The 17,921-nt window shown below is 44.0% G+C and overlaps 2 long non-coding RNA genes across 4 annotated transcripts; both read right to left on the bottom strand.

Annotated features, from left to right (window-relative positions):
- Positions 1-4,169: 4,169 nt before the first annotated feature.
- LOC105945580 lies at positions 4,170-8,117 on the bottom strand. 3 transcript variants are annotated; one of them, XR_004219919.1, is made up of 3 exons: positions 5,927-8,117; positions 5,056-5,610; positions 4,170-4,965 (listed from the first exon to the last, which is right to left on the bottom strand). It is a non-coding gene; the product is annotated as an uncharacterized LOC105945580 (long non-coding RNA). The 3 variants fall into 3 exon arrangements; XR_001925227.2 differs by lacking the exon at positions 4,170-4,965 and having other exon boundaries at positions 4,973-5,143; positions 5,488-5,610; XR_004219920.1 differs by lacking the exon at positions 4,170-4,965 and having other exon boundaries at positions 4,973-5,610; positions 5,927-6,520; positions 6,626-8,117.
- A 2,100-nt stretch (positions 8,118-10,217) lies between these two features.
- On the bottom strand, positions 10,218-17,445 carry LOC116406947. Its single transcript, XR_004219921.1, has 3 exons — positions 17,249-17,445; positions 11,010-11,060; positions 10,218-10,452 (listed from the first exon to the last, which is right to left on the bottom strand). It is a non-coding gene; the product is annotated as an uncharacterized LOC116406947 (long non-coding RNA).
- Positions 17,446-17,921: the final 476 nt, after the last annotated feature.

The following is a 17,921-nucleotide window of genomic DNA, read 5'->3' as shown; positions in this document are numbered from 1 at the left end:
CAAGTACACCCCCAGACGTAACCTTCACTCTACACATGACCTCCTTCTCTCCTCCTCACTCATCACCTCCTCTCACTCTCGCATTGCTGGGGCAATTAACCTCCTACCCCTCAGAAAAGTCATAGCACCCCATTCCCGAATAAGCCGCAGTTATACACCTCATTCATGGGTCTACAACAAACGGTGGTTAATTGCCCCCTGCTGGGGCAATTAACTGCCCACACCTCAGAAAAGTCATAGCACCCCATTCCCGATTAAGCCGCGCGGTTTGACACCTCATTCATGGGTCTACGACAAATGGTGGTTAATTGCCCCCTGCTGGGGCAATTAACTGCCCACCCCTCAGAAAAGTCATAGCACCCCATTCCCGAATAAGCCGCACAGTTTGACACCTCATTCATGGGTCTACGACAAACGGTGCGGGACTCAGTCAAACTTGGTCTCAATGTTAAGTCTATGGGTGGATAATTGCCCCCTGCTGGGGCAATTAACCGCCCACCCCTCAGAAAAGTCATAGCACCCCATTCCCGAATAAGCCGCACGGTTTGACACCTCATTCATGGGTCTACGACAAATGGTGGTTAATTGCCCCCTGCTGGGGCAATTACCCGCCCACCCCTCAGAAAAGTCATAGCACCCCATTCCTGAATAAGCTGCACGGTTTGACACCTCATTCATGGGTCTACGACAAACGGTGGTTAATTGCCCCTGCTGGGGCAATTAACTGCCCACCCCTCAGAAAAGTCATAACACCCCATTCCCGAATAAGCCACGTGGTTTGACACCTCATTCATGGGTCTACAACAAACGGTGGTTAATTGCCCCCCTGCTGGGGCAATTAACTGCCCACCCCTCAGAAAAGTCATAGCACCTCATTCCCGAATAAGCCGCGCGGTTTGACACCTTATTCATGGGTCTACGACAAACGGTGGTTAATTGACCCCTGCTGGGGCAATTAACTGCCCACCCCTCAGAAGAGTCATAGCACCCCATTCCCGAATAAGCTGCACAGTTTGACACCTCATTCATGGATATATGACAAACGGTGGTTAATTGCCCCCTGCTGGGGCAATTAACCGCCCACCCCTCAGAAAAGTCATAGCACCCCATTCCTGAATAAGCTGCACGGTTTGACACCTCATTCATGGGTCTACGACAAACGGTGGTTAATTGCCCCTGCTGGGGCAATTAACTGCCCACCCCTCAAAAAAGTCATAACACCCCATTCCCGAATAAGCCGCGCGGTTTGACACCTCATTCATGGGTCTACAACAAACGGTGGTTAATTGCCCCCTGCTGGGGCAATTAACTGCCCACCCCTCAGAAAAGTCATAGCACCTCATTCCCGAATAAGCCGCGCGGTTTGACACCTCATTCATGGGTCTACGACAAACGGTGGTTAATTGCCCCCTGCTGGGGCAATTAACTGCCCACCCCTCAGAAAAGTCATAGCACCCCATTCCTGAATAAGCTGCACGGTTTGACACCTCATTCATGGGTCTACGACAAACGGTGGTTAATTGACCCCTGCTGGGGCAATTAACTGCCCACCCCTCAGAAGAGTCATAGCACCCCATTCCCGAATAAGCTGCACAGTTTGACACCTCATTCATGGATATATGACAAACGGTGGTTAATTGCCCCCTGCTGGGGCAATTAACCGCCCACCCCTCAGAAAAGTCATAGCACCCCATTCCTGAATAAGCTGCACGTTTTGACACCTCATTCATGGGTCTACGACAAACGGTGGTTAATTGCCCCTGCTGGGGCAATTAACTGCCCACCCCTCAAAAAAGTCATAACACCCCATTCCCGAATAAGCCGCGCGGTTTGACACCTCATTCATGGGTCTACAACAAACGGTGGTTAATTGCCCCCTGCTGGGGCAATTAACTGCCCACCCCTCAGAAAAGTCATAGCACCTCATTCCCGAATAAGCCACGCGGTTTGACACCTCATTCATGGGTCTACGACAAACGGTGGTTAATTGCCCCCTGCTGGGGCAATTAACTGCCCACCCCTCAGAAAAGTCATAGCACCCCATTCCCGAATAAGCCGCGCGGTTTGACACCTTATTCATGGGTCTACGACAAATGGTGGTTAATTGCCCCCTGCTGGGGCAATTAACTGCCCACCCCTCAGAAGAGTCATAGCACCGCATTCCCGAATAAGCCGCACAGTTTGACACCTCATTCATGGATGTATGACAAACGGTGGTTAATTGCCCCCTGCTGGGGCAATTAACCGCCCACCCCTCAGAAAAGTCATAGCACCCCATTCCCGAATAAGCCGAAGGGTTTGACACCTCATTCATGGGTCTACGACAAACGGTGGTTAATTGCCCCCTGCTGGGGCAATTAACTGCCCACCCCTCAGAAAAGTCATAGCACCCCATTCCTGAATAAGCTGCACGGTTTGACACCTCATTCATGGGTCTATGACAAATGGTGGTTAATTGCCCCTGCTGGGGCAATTAACTGCCCACCCCTCAGAAAAGTCATAACACCCCATTCCCGAATAAGCCGCGTGGTTTGACACCTCATTCATGGGTCTACAACAAACGGTGGTTAATTGCCCCATGCTGGGGCAATTAACTGCCCACCCCTCAGAAAAGTCATAGCACCTCATTCCCGAATAAGCCGCGCGGTTTGACACCTTATTCATGGGTCTACGACAAACGGTGGTTAATTGCCCCCTGCTGGGGCAATTAACTGCCCACCCCTCAGAAGAGTCATAGCACCCCATTCCCGAATAAGCCGCACAGTTTGACACCTCATTCATGGATGTATGACAAACGGTGGTTAATTGCCCCATGCTGGGGCAATTAACCGCCCACCCCTCAGAAAAGTCATAGCACTCCATTCCCGAGTAAGCCGCACAGTTTGACACCTCATTCATGGGTCTACGACAAATGATGGTTAATTGCCCCCTGCTGGGGCAATTAACTGCCCACCCCTCAGAAAAGTCATAGCACCCTATTCCCGAATAAGCCGAATGGTTTGACACCTCATTCATGGGTCTACGACAAACGGTGCGGGACTCAAAGTTGGTCTCAATGTTAAGTCTATGGGCGGATAGTTGCCCCCTGCTGGCAAAGGAAAGGCAGAGGGAGGTGCCAGAGCTGGCAGGATAGACACACAGAGAGAGATCATATCAGGGGATTTGGGTTGCTATGGGAACGCTATGAATGCATGTCAGTAGGTGGGATGTAGATATAATGTTTGTATTGAATAAAGAGAGCTGGTTTGTAAGGAATGAAGGAGCCAGTGTCCCAGCCCTGCCAATCCCCAGCTCCCAACTGCCATTTGTGCCCCTGCCAGTATGAGGGAGAAGCCCTGTGCCCAACTGACATTTCAAATGCAGCCTGATGGGCAGCTGTCTGTGTCAAGGTGGGGGGTCTGCACTGGTTTACCACTTTCTCTCTTGCTCTGTGACATCACAGACAGTCTGCACTTGTATCCCAGTTTCTCTCTCGCTCTGTGACATCACAGACAGTCTGCACTTGTTTCCCACTTTCTCTCTCGCTCTGTGACATCACAGACAGTCTGCACTTGTTTCCCACTTTCTCTCTCGCTCTGTGACATCACAGACAGTCTGCACTTGTTTCCCAGTTTCTCTCTCACTATGAGACATCACAGACAGAGTTGGTAAGAGAGCTGGCAGGGCACACTCAGCTGCAGGAAACTTTCTGTAGTCACCAAGATGTACGGGGGCCGCGATTCCTGAATGAATGGCGACGGGGAGATGGGGGTCTGTACCTGAATGATGTGCTGTGTAAGCGCCTATGTGAGTATTTGCCTTGTAATCTTCATGCAGCTGCAGAGCATTTCGATGGGCAGTTACACACAGGTAAGATGTGTATGCTCAGTGCTACCTCCCTTCTATTGTACAGTGATGTGTAATATTATAATAATAATAATAATAATAATAATAGGTGTTATTATGCTACACTGCTGTATTAACAAGAACATGTTTTACTGCTGCTATTCAGAAGGATATTAGAACTGGTTGTGGGGTCTTGTACTGTTATATGATCTGCTCAGTGCCTGATAATATCCTTATGAATGATAGCTGGGGATGTTATCCACAATATATGCTTATTTCCTAATGCTTCCAAACCCTTTACAATCACCTGTTTCCCCAATATAAAACCAACTACTGTTCCTTTGGTGGCGCCTTCCCCACTGATGCCTAGAAGGTTCCACTCCCCACATCTGTGCGCTGCCATTTCTCATGTATTACCTACAGCTCATGTATTATTCTTTAGCATTTATGTTTGCCCTTCACTCTTCAGTCTGCAGACTTCTTAGCACAGAGTTGATTAAGGGGCAAGTCATTTTATTTTGACTTAGGAAAGAGATTCCCCCTCTCTGGGGCAAGTTGCAGATAGCTTTAGAGTTGCCCAAGCTTAAGCAGCACACATTAGATGTTCTATAGCCCACACCCGTACCCCTACTACAGGCTCCAGTATCCCCACTCAGCTGCCAGGACTGAAGCAAAACCACAGAGGAATTTTCCCATACCATGGTCCAACCTGTAAAACACGAATATGCCTAAGCTGAGGCAGCACACTTAAACCAATATATACATCCATCTAAACCCCCTAGCATTAACCCCCCAAACCAAGGGAACTCTTCAAGCATTTAACCAATGTATCCCTAACCTGCACACCTACCACAAGAACCAGCATCCTCAGCTTTCTGCCAATGTTGAAGCAGATCTGCAGCCTGGACCAACAAACCTGTAAAATAAAGACGCCTAGGCTGAAGCACATCCCTATGCATCTCAAAAGAAATCAAACCCCCTAACTAAGGCACCTACCGGGAGTACCAGAAACCCCCACTCACCTGAAAGGGCTCTCCCCCCAAAAAGCTATCACTCTATACCATGTGCATCCCCACTCACCCACTAATGATCTGATTTCTTCTCTGACACACTTATCCCCAACAGACTTGTATAAGAGACCTGTAGACACAAAAAAAATCTAGCCCTTCCCTCAAAATCTTAACTGCAAGCATCAGCACCACACTCACGTGTTATAGCTAAAGCACTTACACCTCTGCAATTCGCTGTACAACCTGTTACAGAGAAACCTAGGCTAAAGTAGCCCATTCATGTATAGCAAAGGCTGAACTTTCCCAACCTGTAAAAGAAAGATACATAGGTAAGAGATCGTACCTTTGTACACCTAAACCACTGGATTACCCATATGACCAGCTACCAAAAGCTTCAGCATCCCCACTCACCTAAAATGGCTAAAAAGCCACCATGGCCAGACTAAAAAAAGGCCTCACTTCTAAAATAAAGGTACTAATAAAAACAACACCACGTGAACCCCACAAGCAAGTACTATTGCTCCACTCTCCTACCAAAAGTGAAGAACCACAGTGGCCACTGGACAATTACTAAACCAAGGCCCAATATATAAAACAGACATCCAGCATCAACAATGCCCTGTGCCACACAAGTATCTGCACCCCTACTCACCTCTAAGGCGTAAGTGCCTCTGTGAGCAGATAGTCACAACCTGTAAATATAAATTCTGCTGCTGTGAGCATTGCTACTCATGGCGTCTTCTGCAGAAGGACTTTCCCCAAACCAAGGCTCAATCTATAAAACAAAGACACAGGTTAAAGTAAGGAAAGGTCAGAATCCAACTCACCTACCAACTCAAATGCTGCCACTGCCAGACTTTTCCCAAACCAGGCCCAGCCAGTTAAACAGAACACACCTAGGTTGAAGCACAAATCTATCCCTCCTTCCTCCCCCAACCATAACCACGAGCATCCCCACCCACTATGCCAATCTCCCATGTGACCATACAATTCCCAGATGGGATCAAACCTGGGACTAGAAATAATAAAATATATAATCAACCACATATAGCCAACTCTTTCCTAAATCCTGTAAAAGGATAAGTACTCACCTTCCAAAGCCACCTACTGCTGACTTTTCTCATTTGTGGGCCCATTCTGTTAAAAAAAGAGACTCCAGCTCTCCTACTCAGTAATCAGTTACTTATTGGCCAAAGCTATAGAGCCTCCTTGGCTGGACTATCAGTACCAGGACCTGACCAGGAAAATAAAGGGAAACTTAGACTAAAGCAATGCATTTTCATTCACATTAAAATCAATATATCAATTGACTTCCACCTCCCTGCTATAACTACAAGAAACCCTCTCATCTGCAACAGCTGTGAAACCTCATGGCATCAACAGCGTGACTTTCCCCAACCAATTGAAAGCCCAACTTGCTCCAGTTTCTCCAGGACCCAACCTATTGTAAGACTGAAGCAGCACCTGAGAAGGATAAAGTGCCTCCAAAGCCAGTTTTTCCTGGTAAAACCTGAAAAACAAAGCATGGATGGATTTTTATGACACCATATTGGAAACTATAAAAAAAATAGGCATGCAAGCTGAATGGTATATTCCTCACTTGCACACCTACCACAAGCACCTGCAACCCCAGTCATTTACCAAGGATAATACACCTCCATAGCCCGGACTTCTCCCAAACCAACCTGTAAAATAAAGAAGCCTAGGCTGAAGCACATCCCTATGCATCTCAAAAGAAATCAAACCCTTGACTAAGGCACCTACCGGGAGTACCAGAAACCCCCACTCACCTGAAAGGGCTGCACTGCCACTTCAGCCATAGGTAGTACTAACATTATTGATCTTGTAACCTTCACCTCTACCACAAGAACTAGCAATTACCAATAGCAAATAGCTCCTTGGTAAGACAAGTTCCAAATTACGGTTCAACCTGTAAAACAAAAACAATTAAGCAGTGAATTCTCCCCCCAAAAAGCTATCATTCTATACCATGTGCATCCCCACTCACCCACTAATGATCCGGTTTCTTCTCTGACACACTTATCCCCAACAGACTTGTATAAGAGACCTGTAGACCTACTCACCAGCCTCAGCTGAGGTGTCTCCATGGCATTTTATAAAACAAAAGTCAAACCTATAAAACCCTTCTGTGTCTGTGACGGGTGCAATTGGTAGAAGACCTGAAGCTCCACAGTACAAGTTTTCGTTCACACAATAAATAGTTGGGGTGCAGGGAGTTGAAGAAGCAAAACATGTTTATTTGTCACAGCTGTTTAGGTCTCTCACCAACACTTATAGTGTTATTCATTACACATTCTCTAGTCCCTTTCAGAGAGGGTTTTTCTCACACATCCACATTCACCTAGAAAGTTTACCTTATCAGGGCCTAGCCTAAAAAAGAGACTCAATCTTAACACCAAAACCAATATCTCCACATCCTACCTCCAGCACCGGCATGCCTACTTACCCATGAAGAATAAAATGCTTCTGGGACTAAATATCTCCCAAAGCAAAGCCCATCCTACAACACCAAGATTGGTAATTCCCACTCACCGGCCAAGGCTGAAGTGCCTCCACAGAGGGTTTTCAAAAGCAGCTCCCCATCTGATTAAAAGAGATGCCTAGGTGAAGTAGCACACACACCTTATGCACATTGAAACCAATCTATCCCTTCACCAGGAATCCTAAGGCAGAGGAATGCTCACAAAAATCCAACCAATTGCCCCACCACTAGCACCAGCTTGTCTACTTACCTGCCAAGGCTGAATTACCTCCATGGCTAGACTTTATTCAGACCAGGGTCCAACCTAATAAACAAAGATATATCTTTGTTAAAGCATTTCATTGTCACACTCATTAGAAACAATTCATCTCTTGTCTCGCACCCCTATCTCAAGAACCAGAACCTCCACTCACCCAGCAAGAGCGAAAGCTCTCCTCTGCTGGGAACTCCAAAGCCAGGGTCCAATCTATAAACACCCTGAGGGTATATATTCTCACACATGTTAAAAAAATGAACCTTCCACCCAAAACCTTTACCACAAACTCACGCACTAAGGCTGAAGCACCGCTGCTGTTGGAATTTTCCCACACCAGGGCACGACCTGTTAAAAAACATAGTTTGGGCAGCATATTTCACATATGAAAATCACTCTAACCCTTATATAAGTATAATTTAGCAGGTGAACTAAGTTATCAAAACTTTGAAGAATGATACCAAGCCTGCATCCTATCAAGGGTTTAGAATATACTAAACTAGACTCCCCTGTAAATTGAAGAACACTTAGGAATCTGTGGGAGAATTAAACAATCCATTCCCTAATCTGTGCTGAGAAGACCCAAATCCTCACACCCTACACAATTCTACCATTTCTCTTTGGCTCTCCCTAAATCATAAACTAAAGCTTGCTACATACCCTTCTCCACTATTACCACTTATTCTTCAGCCTTTGGGGTATAAAACCAACAACTTTGACATCTTCTCTTTAAAACTCTAAATAATATCCCAGTTATATTCCAACATAAAGGGAACTGAACAAATGGAGATTTTACCAAGTAAATCACTTGGTTGAAACTGTAAACCTAAAGGGCAAAATGTTAAGAGACTTTATGCCTTTTGAGATTCTATGTGTGACTGAAGTCAGACTTTCCCATATAGTCTTGCTTCTATAAAAACAAGCACTGTCCTGTGCTCCAAAAATAGCATATTTCTTTACTCAAAGTCTCTGTTACAAGCATCTGCACCCTTACTCACCTCTAAGGCGTAAGTGCCTCTGTGAGCAGATAGTCACAACCTGTAAATATAAATTCTGCTGCTGTGAGCATTGCTACTCATGACGTCTTCTGCAGAAGGACTTTCCCCAAACCAAGGCTCAATCTATAAAACAAAGACACAGGTTAAAGTAAGGAATGGTCAGAATCCCACTCATAACCATAACCACTAGCATTCCCACCCACCATGCCAATTTTGCAAATGGCCGGACAATTCCCAGATGGGATCAAACCTGGGACTATAAATAATAAAATATATAATCAACCACATTTAGCCAACTCTTTCCTAAATCCTGTAAAAGGATAAGTACTCACCTTCCAAAGCCACCTACTGCTGACTTTTCTCAGTTGTGGGCCCATTCTGTTAAAAAAAGAGACTCCAGCTCCTCTACTCAGTAATCAGTTACTTATTTGACAAAGCTGTAGAGCCTCCTTGGTTGGACTATCAGTACCAGGACCTGACCTGGAAAATAAAGGGAAACTTAGACTAAAGCAATGCATTTTCATTCACATAAAAAACAATATATCAATTGACTTCCACCACCCCCCCTGCTATAACCACAAGAATCCCTCTTATCTACTACAGCTCTGGCACCTCAACAGCGTGACTTTCCCCAACCAACTGAAAACCCAACTTGCTCCAGTTTCTCCAGGACCCAACCTATTGTCAGGCTATAGCAGCACCTGAGAAGGATAAAGTGCCTCCAAAGCCAGACCTTTCCAGGTAAAACCTGTAAAACAAAGCATGGATGGATTTTTATGACACTGTGGTGGAAACTATAAAAACAAATAGGCATGCAAGCTGAAGGGTATATTCCTCACCTGCACACCTACCACAAGCACCTGCAACCCCAGTCATTTACCAAGCATAATACACCTCCATAGCCTGGACTTCTCCCAAACCAACCTGTAAAATAAAGAAGCCTAGGCTGAAGCAAATCCCTATGCATGTCAAAAGAATTTAAACCCTTGACTAAGGCACCTACCAGGAGTACCAGAAACCCCCACTCACCTGAAAGGGCTGCACTGCCACTTCAGCCATAGGTAGTACTAATATAATTGATCTTATAACCTTCACCTCTAACACAAGAACTAGCAATTACAAACAGCAAATAGCTCCTTGGTAAGACAAGTTCCTTGGTAGAGCCTCCTTGGTTGGACTATCAGTACCAGGACCTGACCTGGAAAATAAAGGGAAACTTAGACTAAAGCAATGCATTTTCATTCACATTAAAACCAATCTAGCAAATGACATCCACCCCCCCCTGCTGTAACCACAAGAATCCCTCTTATCTGCAACAGCTCTGGCACCTCAACAGCGTGACTTTCCCCAACCAATTGAAAGCCCAACTTGCTCCAGTTTCTCCAGGACCCAACCTATTGTCAGGTTGAAGTAGCACCTGAGAAGGAAAAAGGGCCTCCAAAGCCAGACTTTTCCTGGTAAAACCTGTAAAACAAAGCATTGATGGATTTTTATGACACTGTGGTGGAAACTATAAAAACAAATAGGCATGCAAGCTGAAGGGTATATTCCTCCCCTGCACACCTACCACAAGCACTAGTCATTTACCAAGCATAGCCTGGACTTCTCCCAAACCAACCTGTAAAATAAAGAAGCCTAGGCTGAAGCAAATCCCTATGCATCTCAAAAGAAATTAAACCCTTGACTAAGGCACCTACCGGGAGTACCAGAAACCCCCACTCACCTGAAAGGGCTGCACTGCCACTTCAGCCATAGGTAGTACTAACATTATTGATCTTGTAACCTTCCCCTCTACCACAAGAACTAGCAATTACCAACAGCAAATAGCTCCTTGGTAAGACAAGTTCCAAATTACGGTTCAACCTGTAAAACACTAATGATCCAGTTTCGTCTCTGACACACTTATCCCCAACAGACTTGTATAAGAGACCTGTAGACCTACTCACCAGCCTCAGCTGAGGTGTCTCCATGGCATTTTATAAAACAAAAGTCAAACCTATAAAACCCTTCTGTGTCTGTGACGGGTGCAATTGGTAGAAGACCTGAAGCTCCACAGTACAAGATTTCGTTCACACAATAAATAGTTGGGGTGCAGGGAGTTGAAGAAGCAAAACATGTTTATTTGTCACAGCTGTTTAGGTCTCTCACCAACACTTATAGTGTTATTCATTACACATTCTCTAGTCCCTTTCAGAGAGGGTTTTTCTCACACATCCACATTCACCTAGAAAGGTCAGTTTACCTTATCAGGGCCTAGCCTAAAAAAGAGACTCAATCTTAACACCAAAACCAATATCTCCACATCCTACCTCCAGCACCGGCATGCCTACTTACCCATGAAGAATAAAATGCTTCTGGGACTAAATATCTCCCAAAGCAAAGCCCATCCTACAACACCGAGATTGGTAATTCCCACTCACCGGCCAAGGCTGAAGTGCCTCCACAGAGGGTTTTCAAAAGCAGCTCCCCATCTGATTAAAAGAGATGCCTAGGTGAAGTAGCACACACACCTTATGCACATTGAAACCAATCTATCCCTTCACCAGGAATCCTAAGGCAGAGGAATGCTCACAAAAATCCCAACCAATTGCCCCACCACTAGCACCAGCTTGTCTATTTACCTGCCAAGGCTGAAGTACCTCCATGGCTAGACTTTATTCAGACCAGGGTCCAACCTAATAAACAAAGATATATCTTTGTTAAAGCATTTCATTGTCACACTCATTAGAAACAATTCATCTCTTGTCTCGCACCCCTATCTCAAGAACCAGAACCTCTACTCACCCACCAAGAGCGATAACTCTCCTCTGCTGGGAACTCCAAAGCCAGGGTCCAATCTACAAACACCCTGAGGGTATATATTCTCACACATGTTAAAAAAATGAACCTTCCACCCAAAACCTTTACCACAAACTCACGCACTAAGGCTGAAGCACCTCTGCTGTTGGACTTCTCCCACATCAGGGCACGACCTGTTAAAAAACATAGTTTGGGCAGCATATTTCACATATGAAAATCACTCTAACCCTTATATAAGTATAATTTAGCAGGTGAACTAAGTTATCAAAACTTTGAAGAATGATACCAAGCCTGCATCCTATCAAGGGTTTAGAATATACTAAACTAGACTCCCCTGTAAATTGAAGAACACTTAGGAATCTGTGGGAGAATTAAACATTCCATTCCCTAATCTGTGCTAAGAAGACCCAAATCCTCACACCCTACACAATTCTACCATTTCTCTTTGGCTCTCCCTAAATCATAAACTAAAGCTTGCTACATACCCTTCTCCACTATTACCACTTATTCTTCAGCCTTTGGGGTATAAAACCAAAAACATTGACATCTTCTCTCTAAAACTCTAAATAATATCCCAGTTATATTCCAACATAAAGGGAACTGAACAAATGGAGATTTTACCATGTAAATAACTTGGTTGAAACTGAAAACTTAAAGGGCAAAATGTTAAGAGACTTTATGCCTTTTGAGATTCTATGTGTGACTGAAGCCAGACTTTCCCATATAGTCTTGCTTCTATAAAAACAAGCATTGTCATTTGCTCCAAAAATAGCATATTTCTTTACTCAAAGTCTCTGTTACAAGCATCTGCACCCCTACTCACCTCTAAGGCGTAAGTGAATCTGTGAGCAGATAGTCACAACCTGTAAATATAAATTCTGCTGCTGTGAGCATTCCTACTCATGACGTCTTCTGCAGAAGGACTTGCCCCAAACCAAGGCTCAATCTATAAAACAAAGACACAGGTTAAAGTAAGGAATGGTCAGAATCCCACTCATAACCATAACCACTAGCATTCCCACCCACCATGCCAATTTTGCAAATGGCCGAACAATTCCCAGATGGGATCAAACCTGGGACTATAAATAATAAAATATATAATCAACCACATATAGCCAACTCTTTCCTAAATCCTGTAAAAGGATAAGTACTCACCTTCCAAAGCCACCTACTGCTGACTTTTCTCAGTTGTGGGCCCATTCTGTTAAAAAAGAGACTCCAGCTCCACTACTCAATAATCAGTTACTTATTTGCCAAAGCTGTAGAGCCTCCTTGGTTGGACTATCAGTACCAGGACCTGACCTGGAAAATAAAGGGAAACTTAGACTAAAGCAATGCATTTTCATTCACATAAAAAACCAATATATCAATTGACTTCAACGACCCCCACTGCTGCAACCACAAAAATCCCTCTTATCTGCTACAGCTCTGGCACCTCAACAGCATGACTTTCCACAACCAATTGAAAGCCCAACTTGCTCCAGTTTCTCCAGGACCCAATCTATTGTCAGGTTGAAATAGCACCTGAGAAGGATAAAGTGCCTCCAAAGCCAGACTTTTCCTTGTAAAACCTGTAAAACAAAGCATGGATGGATTTTTATGACACTGTGGTGGAAACTATAAAAACAAATAGGCATGCAAGCTGAAGGGTATATTCCTCCTCTGCACACCTACAACAAGCACTAGTCATTTACCAAGCATAATAAACCTCCATAGCCTGGACTTGTCCCAAACCAACCTGTAAAATAAAGAAGCCTAGGCTGAAACACATCCCTATGCATCTCAAAAGAAATTAAACCCTTGACTAAGGCACCTACCAGGAGTACCAGAAACCCCCACTCACCTGAAAGGGCTGTACTGCCACTTCAGCCATAGGTAGTACTAACATAATTGATCTTGTAACCTTCACCTCTAATACAAGAACAAGCAATTACCAACAGCAAATAACTCCTTGGTAAGACAAGTTCCTTGGTAGAGCCTCCTTGGTTGGACTATCAGTACCAGGACCTTACCTGGAAAATAAAGGGAAACAGACTAAAGCAATGCATTTTCATTCACATTAAAACCAATATATCAATTGACTTCAACGACCCCCACTGCTGCAACCATAAAAATCCCTCTTATCTGCTACAGCTCTGGCACCTCAACAGTGTGACTTTTCACAACCAATTTAAAACCCAACTTGCTCCAGTTTCTCCAGGACCCAACCTATTGTCAGGTTGAAGTAGCACCTGAGAAGGATAAAGTGCCTCCAAAGCCAGACTTTTCCTGGTAAAACCTGTAAAACAAAGCATGGATGGATTTTTATGACACTGTGGTGGAAACTATAAAAACAAATAGGCATGCAAGCTGAAGGGTATATTCCTCCCCTGCACACCTACCACAAGCACCAGTCATTTACCAAGCATAATAAACCTCCATAGCCTGGACTTCTCCCAAACCAACCTGTAAAATAAAGAAGCCTAGGCTGAAGCACATCCCTATGCATCTCAAAAGAAATTAAACCCTTGACTAAGGCATCTACCGGGAGTACCAGAAACCCCCACTCACCTGAAAGGGCTGCACTGCCACTTCAGCCATAGGTAGTACTAACATAATTGATCTTGTAACCTTCACCTCTAACACAAGAACTAGCAATTTCAAACAGCAAATAACTCCTTGGTAAGACAAGTTCCTTGGTAGAGCCTCCTTGGTTGGACTATCAGTACCAGGACCTGACCTGGAAAATAAAGGGAAACTTAGACTAAAGCAATGCATTTACATTCACATTAAAACCAATATATAAATTGACTTCCACCACCCCCCACTGCTGTAACCACAAGAATCCCTCTTATCTGCTACAGCTCTGGCACCTCAACAGCGTGACTTTCCCCAACCAATTGAAAACCCAACTTGCTCCAGTTTCTCCAGGACCCAACCTATTGTCAGGCTGATGTAGCACCTGAGAAGGATAAAGTGTCTCCAAAGCGAGACTTCTCCTTGTAAAACCTGTAAAACAAAGCATGGATGGATTTTTATGACACTGTGGTGGAAACTATAAAAACAAATAGGCATGCAAGCTGAAGGGTATATTCCTCCCCTGCACACCTACCACAAGCACTAGTCATTTACCAAGCATAATAAACCTCCATAGCCTGGACTTCTCCCAAACCAACCTGTAAAATAAAGAAGCCTAGGCTGAAGCACATCCCTATGCATCTCAAAAGAAATTAAACCCTTGACTAAGGCACCTACCAGGAGTACCAGAAACCCCCACTCACCTGAAAGGGCTGTACTGCCACTTCAGCCATAGGTAGTACTAACATAATTGATCTTGTAACCTTCACCTCTAATACAAGAACAAGCAATTACCAACAGCAAATAACTCCTTGGTAAGACAAGTTCCTTGGTAGAGCCTCCTTGGTTGGACTATCAGTACCAGGACCTGACCTGGAAAATAAAGGGAAACAGACTAAAGCAATGCATTTTCATTCACATTAAAACCAATATATCAATTGACTTCAACGACCCCCACTGCTGCAACCATAAAAATCCCTCTTATCTGCTATAGCTCTGGCACCTCAACAGCATGACTTTCCCCAACCAATTGAAAGCCCAACTTGCTCCAGTTTCTCCAGGACCCAATCTATTGTCAGGTTGAAGTAGCACCTGAGAAGGATAAAGTGCCTCCAAAGCCAGACGTTTCCTGGTAAAACCTGTAAAACAAAGCATGGATGGATTTTTATGACACTGTGGTGGAAACTATAAAAACAAATAGGCATGCAAGCTGAAGGGTATATTCCTCCCCTGCACACAGGCCTCCTTGGTTGGACTATCAGTACCAGGACCTGACCTGGAAAATAAAGGGAAACTTAGACTAAAGCAATGCATTTTCATTCACATTAAAACCAATATATCAATTGACTTCCACCACCCCCACTGCTGCAACCACAAGAATCCCTCTTATCTACTACAGCTTTGGCACCTCAACAGCGTGACTTTTCACAACCAATTTAAAACCCAACTTGCTCCAGTTTCTCCAGGACCCAACCTATTGTCAGGTTGAAGTAGCACCTGAGAAGGATAAAGTGCCTCCAAAGCCAGACGTTTCCTGGTAAAACCTGTAAAACAAAGCATGGATGGATTTTTATGACACTCTGGTGGAAACTATAAAAACAAATAGGCATGCAAGCTGAAGGGTATATTCCTCCCATGCACACCTACCACAAGCACCAGTCATTTACCAAGCATAATAAACCTCCATAGCCTGGACTTCTCCCAAACTAACCTGTAAAATAAAGAAGCCTAGGCTGAAGCACATCCCTATGCATCTCAAAAGAAATTAAACCCTTGACTAAGGCACCTACCAGGAGTACCAGAAACCCCTACTCACCTGAAAGGGCTGCACTGCCACTTCAGCCATAGGTAGTACTAACATAATTGATCTTGTAACCTTCCCCTCTAACACAAGAACAAGCAATTACCAACAGCAAATAACTCCTTGGTAAGACAAGTTCCTTGGTAGAGCCTCCTTGGTTGGACTATCAGTACCAGGACCTGACCTGGAAAATAAAGGGAAACTTAGACTAAAGCAATGCATTTACATTCACATTAAAACCAATATATAAATTGACTTCCACCACCCCCCACTGCTGTAACCACAAGAATCCCTCTTATCTGCTACAGCTCTGGCACCTCAACAGCATGACTTTCCCCAACCAATTGAAAACCCAACTTGCTCCAGTTTCTCCAGGACCCAACCTATTGTCAGGCTGATGTAGGATAAAGTGCCTCCAAAGCCAGACGTTTCCTGGTAAAACCTGTAAAACAAAGCATGGATGGATTTTTATGACACTGTGGTGGAAACTATAAAAACAAATAGGCATGCAAGCTGAAGGGTATATTCCTCCCCTGCACACCTACCACAAGCACTAGTCATTTACCAAGCATAATAAACCTCCATAGCCTGGACTTCTCCCAAACCAACCTGTAAAATAAAGAAGCCTAGGCTGAAGCAAATCCCTATGCATCTCAAAAGAAATTAAACCCTTGACTAAGGCACCTACCGGGAGTACTAGAAACCCCCACTCACCTGAAAGGGCTGCACTGCCACTTCAGCCATAGGTACTACTAACATAATTGATCTTGTAACCTTCCCCTCTAACACAAGAACTAACAATTTCTAACAAAAATAAAAAAATTATCCTTCCACCCAAAACCTTTACCACAAACTCACGTACTAAGGCTGAAGCACTTCTGCTGTTGGACTTTTCCCACACCAGGGCACAACCTGTTAAAAAACATAGTTTGGGCAGCACATTCACACATATGAAAATCACTCTAACCCTTATATAAGTATAATTTAGCAGGTGAACTAAGTTATCAAAACTTTGAAGAATGTTACCAAGCCTGCATCCTATCAAGGGTTTAGAATATACTAAACTAGACTTCCCTGTAAACTGAAGAACACTTAGGAATCTGTGGGTGAATAAAATACATTCCATTCCCTAATCTATGCTAAGAAGACCCAAATCTTTACATCCTACTTAATTCTACCATTTCCTTTTGGTTCTCCCTAAATCATAAACTAAAGCTTGCTACATACCCTTCTCCACTATTACCACTTCATATTAACATAGAATACTTACCTGGTATGGAGGATGCAGCTTATTCTTCAGCCTTTGGGGTGCGAAACCCACAACTTAGACATCTTGTTCCTACAACCCTAAATGAGATGCCAATTATATTCCAACATAAAGATAAGTGGAAAAATAGAAATTGTACAAAGTACATCACTTAGATGCTCAGATAATCAGACAGAAGAATGCTCACACAAATCCCAACCAATTATGCCACCACTAGCACCAGCTTGTCTACTTACCTGCCAAGACTGAAGTACCTCCATGGCTAGACTTTATTCAGACCAGGGTCCAACCGAATAAACAAAGATATATCTTTGTTAAAGCATTTCATTGTCACACTCATTAGAAACAATTCATCTCTTGTCTCGCACCCCTATGTCAAGAACCAGAACCTCCACTCACCCAGCAAGAGCGAAAACTGTCCTCTGCTGGGAACTCCAAAGCCAGGGTCCAATCTACAAAACACCCTGAGGGTATATATTCTCACACATGTTTAAAAAATTATCCTTCCACCCAAAACCTTTACCACAAACTCACGCACTAAGGCTGAAGCACCTCTGCTGTTGGAATTTTCCCACACCAGGGCACAACCTATTGACAAAAAAATAGTTTGGGCCGCATATTCACACATATTACAATCACTCTAACCCTTATATAAGTATAATTTAGCAGGTGAACAAAGTTATCCAAACTTTGAAGAATGATACCAAGCCTGCATCCTATCAAGGGTTTAGAATATACTAAACTAGACTCCCCTGTAAATTGAAGAACACTTAGGAATCTTTGGGAGAATGAAACATTCCATTCCCTAATCTGTGCTAAGAAGACCCAAATGCTCACACCCTACACAATTCTACCATTTCTCTTTGGCTCTCCCTAAATCATAAACTAAAGCTTGCTACATACCCTTCT

Source organism: Xenopus tropicalis, chromosome 8 (assembly GCF_000004195.4).
Source record: "Xenopus tropicalis strain Nigerian chromosome 8, UCB_Xtro_10.0, whole genome shotgun sequence".
Lineage (NCBI taxonomy): Eukaryota > Metazoa > Chordata > Amphibia > Anura > Pipidae > Xenopus > Xenopus tropicalis.
This window is presented reverse-complemented; position numbering and strand designations above follow the sequence as displayed.